Source organism: Eucyclogobius newberryi, unplaced genomic scaffold (assembly GCF_026437365.1).
Source record: "Eucyclogobius newberryi isolate DKJ021-1_F unplaced genomic scaffold, fEucNew1.0.hap1 SCAF_14, whole genome shotgun sequence".
Taxonomy (NCBI): Eukaryota; Metazoa; Chordata; class Actinopteri; order Gobiiformes; family Gobiidae; genus Eucyclogobius; species Eucyclogobius newberryi.
The window spans coordinates 25,851,468-25,860,067 of record NW_027315768.1 but is presented as its reverse complement, the minus strand read 5'-3'; positions in this window follow the sequence as shown (position 1 = coordinate 25,860,067).

Below are 8,600 nucleotides of genomic sequence, written 5' to 3'. Positions count from 1 at the left end.
CTGGGTGAAAAATGGGGGGGTTGGTCCCGAGAAGAAGAAGAAGAAAGAATAATATTCCGATGCGAAAACAATGTTTCCCATTTTTCAAATATCATAAACTATACATTTTCGGAAAGCGCTCGCGCTTTCCTACCTCATGGTGTGGGTCCCTGGTCACTGACGGGTACTTTCGATAATTTTGAGTGGGCTCCGCCCACTTTGTGTTTTTGGCCCTCTATACAGTAATAATGTTCAATTTTTGCATTACATGCTTATATGCACGGAACATGCAAGAGATGGGGAACGTATTTGTGAGCTACTTAGCGCAAATGAGTGCTTTATATGGGGATGACGACCGCTTCGCGGTCGTCATCCCAATGTAAAGTGCTCGTTTAGTGCAAACTTTTGCACGGGCTTCGCCCGTTTACAACGGTAATGTTCCATTTTCCTACAACTAATTAGCATGCACGGGGCGTGCATGAGTGGAGGAGTGCGTTAGTGAGTGTTTGGAAGTGGGCGAGCGCTTCGCGCTCGATTTCGTGCGCACTACGTGCGCACTTTCGCAGCCGTGCTTCGCACGGCCTTATGAGACTAATAGGCCTCTCGCCAGCTTGTGGCGCTCGGGCCTAAAAATAATAATATTTTTAGCAAAAATAATATAGCCGTTTCCACTATAACAACAAATTATACATCGTTTGAAAGCTCTAAGCCTTCCCCATGCCGCCATGGGGTGGAATCATCATTACGAGCGCTTACGCGCTCGTCACTCCCTATTCCGTCGGGATGCCCCGCCCACTCCCCATAGACTTCCATTGATTTGAGCAGATACAAGCATGGCCCATGCCTGCGGCATGGATTCTCGCGTACAGGACGATGCCAGGAGGGTTTTTGGAAGAATGCAGCGCTTCGCGCTGCTGTTGTCAACAATTAGTGAATGGGCTACGCCCATTCACTAATTGTTGACTATTTCTGTCATAGCAGGAGTAAGTATGCATGATCCATGCCTTCGGCATGGGCTAGTTCACTGTACTTGCCAGGGGCGACGGGGTCAGACAGTTGCAACGCTGCCTTCGGCTGCCTGCATTTAATGTACTTTACATTTTGTCACAATGGAGTTACTCACCAAACCAAAGCTTTTACTGTAGTAAGAGTACTGTTACTTCAAGCTAAATATTACAAGTAGGAGTAAAAGTATGTTGTTAAAAAACCTCCAAACATTCCAAAAGCTACTCAAGCAAATGTAACAGAGTAAATGTAACTGCGCACACCCGGAATACAACAATTGTACAGGGTAAACCTATGCTAAACTTACACTTGTGATACCTGAGTAAAGAGTAAAGTCACTGCTTTTGTAAGTCAGGTTCAGACTCACACAATGGGCAGTTTAGCTTCTACTTGAGTGGCAGCTTTTGTTGGACCCTTGTGGTTATTATGGTTGGAAAACATTGACTTCAGCTGGACTTTTCCTACTGACAGTCAGTACTCCCCATTGTGGTTCCGCCTGAAAAGTGGACGTGTTTTGTGAAGACGTCCAGAGCATTTTGTTGTGTCAGTGCGTCTGAGTCAGCGGCTAACAAATGGCAGTGTGTGTGGATAATGCTGGGATTGTCTTATCTCATCTTGTTATAATGTTTGCTGTAGAAGCTGTAGGACTGCAACTATGCGACGGAATACTTAAACATAACATAAACATAATTGTATTTCGATAGTCGTAAGCATTGACTGAACAATACAGACTGTAAAACACATTCCACTAGACATTTTATAACAAAAAAGCAGCTTTATTAAATCAAAATGTCAAAAATGTAATCAGATTTTCAGCAGTAACGCAACACTTTTTCTTTAAATAGCCTCTGTTTAGAAGCCTTTCAGTTAACATGGTTTCAATTTGTTTGGGGCTAAAAATGTAGTTGAAATATCTCATGGACAATAGCTGTTTGCTGCAGCTCTAGCAAAAGCCGGCTACTTCTAAATGAACACAACCAGCGCTATAACTTAAATTAAACTTGTAAACGACACAAAAAAGGCGTTGCAGTGAAACCGTAGGTGAAACAACCCAATAAAAGTGTGTTACTGTCTACATAAAATGGTTTTCATTCAAGGGCATGCTGTATAAATATTTTACTAGCATTTATGTCGACATGTAACTGCTTTTTATTCAGTTAATTAATTCTACCCATGGGCCTGGCTCTCACGCACAAATACTTCAATGTGAACTCACACGACTGACCTCTTGGTAATATTCTGGGGAACTCACATTGCACAAGTTCTTCTTAAAAGTACATTTTCCTTGGCCCAGTTTCTGCCTGGTTTGTCAATGACAGGTGTAGCTCGCACTTAGCTAATGCTGCGCTGTAATAATAATGCTTTTGATGACAGAACGCCAACAGAAGCAATAAATCTTCATCAAGCAAATAGTTTGGTTGTTTTCCGACCACACAGCAGGGCTTTCCCCCTTTTATTGACCCTCCCCCATGACACGCACTCACGCCCCAGAGTGGGAAGTGATGTGCTAATTGATGCAAAGTAATGGAGGGGGTGAAGTCACAATGGCAGCCCCCGCCAACAGCTTCAAACACGGGCTTTGTGTGTGTCAGCGCTGCCAGGCCTTCCACACTTCTGATGTTACACTTTTTCTTATCCATTTACAGGGCTCTTGGAGTGAGAGGTCAAAAAGTACTGCCATTCTTTACATTAGGGTTGTTACTTTAAAACTATATTATTACTATACTATATATACTACTACTACTACTACTACTATACTATTATGTGCCAAATAAAGTCAAATGGTTAATGTTACAAAAACATTAAAGTATAAAGTAGTGGTCCAGGACATTACCCAAGAGTAACATAGTATTTGTAAAAGTATTTACTCAAGTAAGAGTAACTGTATGAGTAACTGTCTGGACGTAACATCAGATTTATAGTTTTAATTTAATGAAGTTGGAAGGACAATTAAATAATGAACACTCATACATTTTATTTTCAAAGGCTGGACACCAAAATGAGAAAAACTAAATCATACCTGACAGAGCAGTGCAAGAAACAAAGTTGTTAAAATCTTTTGATATTAATATCTCAAGATAAAGCTTTTGTCAAAGTAAGAGAATGTTTCACGAAAACAACTATGAGAAGTACATTTTCTTCTAAAAGTTACTCAAGTAAATGTAACTGAGTATGACCCACCTGGATTTCTTTACTCTAAAATAACTCACATTTTTAATGTGAGTTGGCTTGACTCTCCACAGATCTGACCTGTAACTTTGCCTATAGTCAACTAACGACCGTAAAAACTGCATGGACACAAGCAGGTGGCAAACCCTGCACCAGAAATACTTACATAGATTTATATCGTCAACCTTTATCCCACTATTAAAATATTCTTTACATTTTATAACTGTTTCAAAAGATCTTCACAACTTAAAGTATGCATTAAAAATATACACAATTTAGGCTTCATCTGAATAAGAAATCCTGTCAAACCAATGGCAAGACACTCAAATCAAATAAAGCGCCAAAAACAAAAACAAGCATAAGATTGATCAGAAAAGTAGATACGAGCAAACAATATAAGACATAGAGAACAACACAACTCATGATGCAGTTAGTTTCATGTAAAGGTATTAAACTGCAAACTGCTCATATCCGTCTGAAAAAGGGGGAAAACGATTACACTTCTAAACATTCCACCGCTGCCTCCCTCGAAAACAGCAAACAACAACCCGCAAGGAAGTGCACGTGACCATAAAAGTGTGGAGGACATGGAGACGTGGAGGAGGAAGAGGCCTGAGGAGGAAGGAGGGAGGCGTCGTGTGGATTTTGGGGTCAGACTCACAGCTGTGCCCATCACCTTCAGCCCCGACACACACCGACACTCACCGACACACACCGACGCACACAAGCACTGCCCTGTGATCATCCGTCCCAGCGGGAGACCGACCCCAGCCAGATGGTCACCACTGCTCCCCTCTCCTGCTTTCGGGATGTTTCTGTCAGGCCCGGGCCCAGCGCTTTTCACACTAGCACGCTGCGCTTTTACAATACGCTCTGCTCGGGGAACGCAAGCCTGGCATTGTAGTGTGAACGAGACCAACAGAGTCAACTCAATTTTAGACCAATATTCCCCTTTGTCTTTAAACCCAACTTGTTATTTCAGCGTTTCGGAGAGGTTTTCCCAGGGTCTTTCACGTCCCCCACTCAGCGGCGGCAGCGTGTGCGTGCCTATGCAAAGATATTGCCAAATAAGCCAGTGCCTAAAATGTTTTTATTAGACTGCCGACATGTGTTTCCAATATACTTTAAATACAGTGCACACAGATTACTGCGAGTGCCAGAGTCTGATAGTAAAGTCAAACTCCGCCCGAGACTCAAGGACAAGGGCGACTGAGGTTATGTCTCCTTCAGATGCTTAGTTTGAAATACAGCGGCAATAACGCTCACGCGGCACTTTGCAAAGCCTCAAGATATGATGTTTGAAAGTCATTGTAAGACTGTCCAATGCAATGGTTTCCTAAGATGAAAAAGTACAATGACTCTGTTCGATGTGGCATCTCAATAACAACTTTATATTGTTATATTGGATTGAGTGATTGGAAGTAGGAATAAGACTAAAGGCTCTTTTTATAAATATTTATATGACGCAAGCCCAATGTGATCACTTATTTTGTCCATAAATTACTCACAGAGCTAAATGACCAAAGACTGGACTTTAATTGAAACAATAGGGAATGTATTTACCCTTAGAAAGTACAGTTTATTTTAGATGAAACACTGCATTATAATGAAAAATAGACTGTTATTATGATGTCACATATGTTTTGGTGAGCTAATGCTGCCTATACTCTGTACTCTGCTTCAGTTTTAATTTTTTGAGCGACAAGTTGGCCACTGTCCAGGGTGTACCCCGCCTAAGGCCCGAAGTCACTGGGATAGGCTCCAGTCACCCGCGACCCCGAAAGGGAACAAGCGGTAGAAAATGGATGGATGGATGGAGTTCAGCGTAAATCAGTGTAAAAATGCAAACAAATTAGAAAGTCAAAGATGTAATGTCAAGAGTGCGATCCGGGTTAAGCGTTCACATCAAAGAGCCGCTCAAATGACGTCAGTGAAAGGAAGAATAATGTGCAAGTAACTCACAATAACTGGCCCATAACTGGTATTTCTAATGTTTTAGTGGGGTAAAAATGCCCAACTGTGGACAGAAAATATATCAATGTTAACATAGTTTTGTGTCTTTGAGTATCCAAAAAAGCACTATATATATATTGAACGCATTGTCATTACATTTTACTTCCTCGTATTTCAGTGTAATATTCTGAAAGTGACACATAATATCTCTAGCTTTAAATTAGAAGAACATTGAAACTGTGTAATGCTCACAATTAGCAATCAGCAGCAAATTGTGTTGTAATCTAGCTTTTTCACATTTCTGTCCATTAAAATCTTCAGAAACTCTTCTGTAGATTAAAAAATGGTTAGAATTTGAATAGAGAGCAGTGTCTTGTGTTATAAAACTTATTTCCTGTCTTCATTTGGCCTTCCTTTTGAATAGTTACAATTGCTTTACTCACTTATTGTCTGCATAATACAATTAAATGATGTGTGACTGGTCTTTTCAAGCCCAGCCCAGCAGCACATCAGTATTGCCTGTTGGTCCCATGATAGTCTTGTAATGCAAGCACCCCGGGAGGTCCCAGCTGATTGAAGTCCTTTAACCCGGAGGCCGCGTCAGTCTTCGGGCCGTTACAGAGGAAAAGTACGGGTGTAAAAGGTGGGGAGAGCAGCTTAAGTAGCAGAGCATTATCCAGGCCCTGACAGTCTTTCTCTGTATGTTAATGTTAATCTTCAACTCTCTAAACAGATGCGCTCTCTACTGCCCCCCGGTGGTTTTTACTGCCACCGAATCTCATGGTACGATATTATCACAACACTCGATATTTATTGCAAGAAGCGGACGGAATTGTAGATGTGCTACTTTTGCTTTTAAAATGTCTTGGTGCGACTCATGACCATCATAATCACAACATTGAAGATGTAAACGTGCTCGATAATAGTTCAGTCGTCATGTTTTCTGCACCGAAATGGACTTTTGACGATTTAAGTTATTGTTGATTTCTATTCTATTCTATGTGATTTTCCCTGAACAAATTTTGGGGTGAATTAAAATCTAGTTAATCCAGTTATTGATTACATCATCGCATGAAGATATAAAATCCAACTATGAGAGGGATGTGCTGCTACAAATTCACTATATGCTACTGTATTTTGATATAAATTTGGAATAATCCGATTAGGCTCATTAGGTTTTCTGACACATACTTATATATTCATATTAAAAAAAAGAAACATAAAACAACAAAAACAAACAAGACAAGACGAGAAAGAAAAAATATGGTAAAATCTAAAATACAAATTTAGAAAGGTGTATCCAACGAAAAAGAACGTTTTAAATTACACTCCCATTTAGACCAATTTCTGTAAATTGTGTCTATTTTCAAGTTAAGTCCTTGTGATTATGGTGTCGGTCCTGTCCTCAATCATCATCGTCGTTTGTCATACATTTTTTTCTGATTGCCTTTTTCCCAGCCGCCAGGGTATGTTCCTAAGATATCCTTCCATGTTGTCCATGGCAGGGGTTTTGAGGCCCAAATACATAGTTCTGAAACTGAGTGGGTGGTGTCAAAACTGCAGTGATTTTTTAACTTCTGTCCAGTATTTTTGTGCAACAGGACAATCCCAGAACACATGATAATAATGGGCCTCCTGGCAACTACAGTTTCTCCAACATTCAGCCCCTCCCTGAGAATAATGAGTACTTTGACATGGTGTTATTAAAAATGTGTCAAATTATTCCAACCGAATTCCTTCCAGACATGTGATTTTGTGGTCTTCCACTGGTTTGTCTTTCAAAACAGAATTACCCTCTTTTTCCCATTGAGCTTACATTTAGTAGATTGTCTTTCTAGGTTATTAATGTATGTATGTACTTAAGATATGATTTATCTTTGATAGTATTTATTGATATGCCTTCATAAAGATTTCTGACAGAGGGTATAATAATCGTTCTTCTTATTTCTTATTTGCAAAAACCTATAAAAGTCCTGTTTGTCAAAGCCAAAGGATTCCTTCAACACATCAAATATTTTCCTTTTATTTTATTGTACATTCTGGTGAATACCTCTTATACCTTTTGTTATCCAGATCTTAAATCTCAGGTTGGTGCTTTTTGGCTTCAAACTTTGGTCATAAGTCAACCAGTTTTATATTTTTATATATTATTATTTAATTAGTATTTTTTGATTTTCAGATTTTCACCCAGGGATTCTCCAGTTCCTCCAGATGCCTCAGGCATTTGTCATCTGCCAGTAAAACCTGTACAGGAATCTCCGGCACAACGTTACGCTCAATGTTTTTCCATTGAGCTTCATATCACGTCACACCAGTACAGCAACGCTCTGATTTGAGCAGATATAAAGTCATTTTCAGAGAAGGAAAACCTCTCCTTTTTCTTTTGGTAGTTTTAGGGTCTTAAATTGGATACAAGGTTTTTTTTTTACCATACCATTGCCAACAGCAATGTGTGTGTTTTCTGATATAATTATATAAACAGTTCTTGGTTTGGTCATTAGAGAAACTAGTGGTATATACTGAATGTTTAACTTAGTATGTAATTAAGCTTCTTGATTGTAGACAACTTTTTGAGTACTTCTCAACATTTAAAATATAGAATAGTTTGATTTGCTGTGACAGACACTGACCACATCTTGTATCCAGGTTTTTCAAAACAATTATGATCCTTCTGGCCACGTTTCAGTGTCTCAAGAAAGTCATCCAGAAAACCTTTGCCAAGTCAACGTACAAATCAATAGATGTGTTGCTGCGGCAACCTTGGAAAGAAGCAGAGGGGAAAAAAATGTTATGTTCCTATTAGATGTAGCCAGCATAAAACCACAATAATTCAAGTCAATTATTTCCAACTGATACATTGTGAAAATATTTACTACTCGCACAGTCTGGTATGTGCATTTTCCCTCGAGTCTTGGGCGGCGTGTTGTTTGACTGAGTTTAGAGAGCCTTTGGTCGCAGCTCTCCTCACGACATTGTGGTCAGTGAAGCCACAGTCCTGCCCTCGCAGGTCTGTGGCCCGGCTGCAGCGGCACACGGAGGCAGCGCTGGAGGCTGTGCACTTTTATGGGACGTGTTCTCCAGAGAAATGGTAGCTCAGGTCACGACATGAGGTTAACTTACACAAGCGGTGAGTATATGGTTCGACTTCACACACACAATACAGGCCTTTGTGACTCGGATTCTGGTTTAGAAAAAAGAAACATACAGTATAGGGCTGTATACAACTTTTGAGGTGAGGTGTTTTTTATGCACAGTATACATTACATTCATTGGCATTCAAATGAAAGTCGATGTGCACAAAAGGAATAGGAAATAAGTAAAAACTCAAGATTCAGGTTCAATTGTTGCTGCAAGATTCATTTATAATAACATACTTATATACACTTGTATGTCCCAGCCAAATTTATTTGTGAGATGTTAAGTTTCCATTTTTTTTGCTGCTCTTTTATGTATCAAGGAAAGCGCTATACTGTACAAATAAAATGTATTATCAA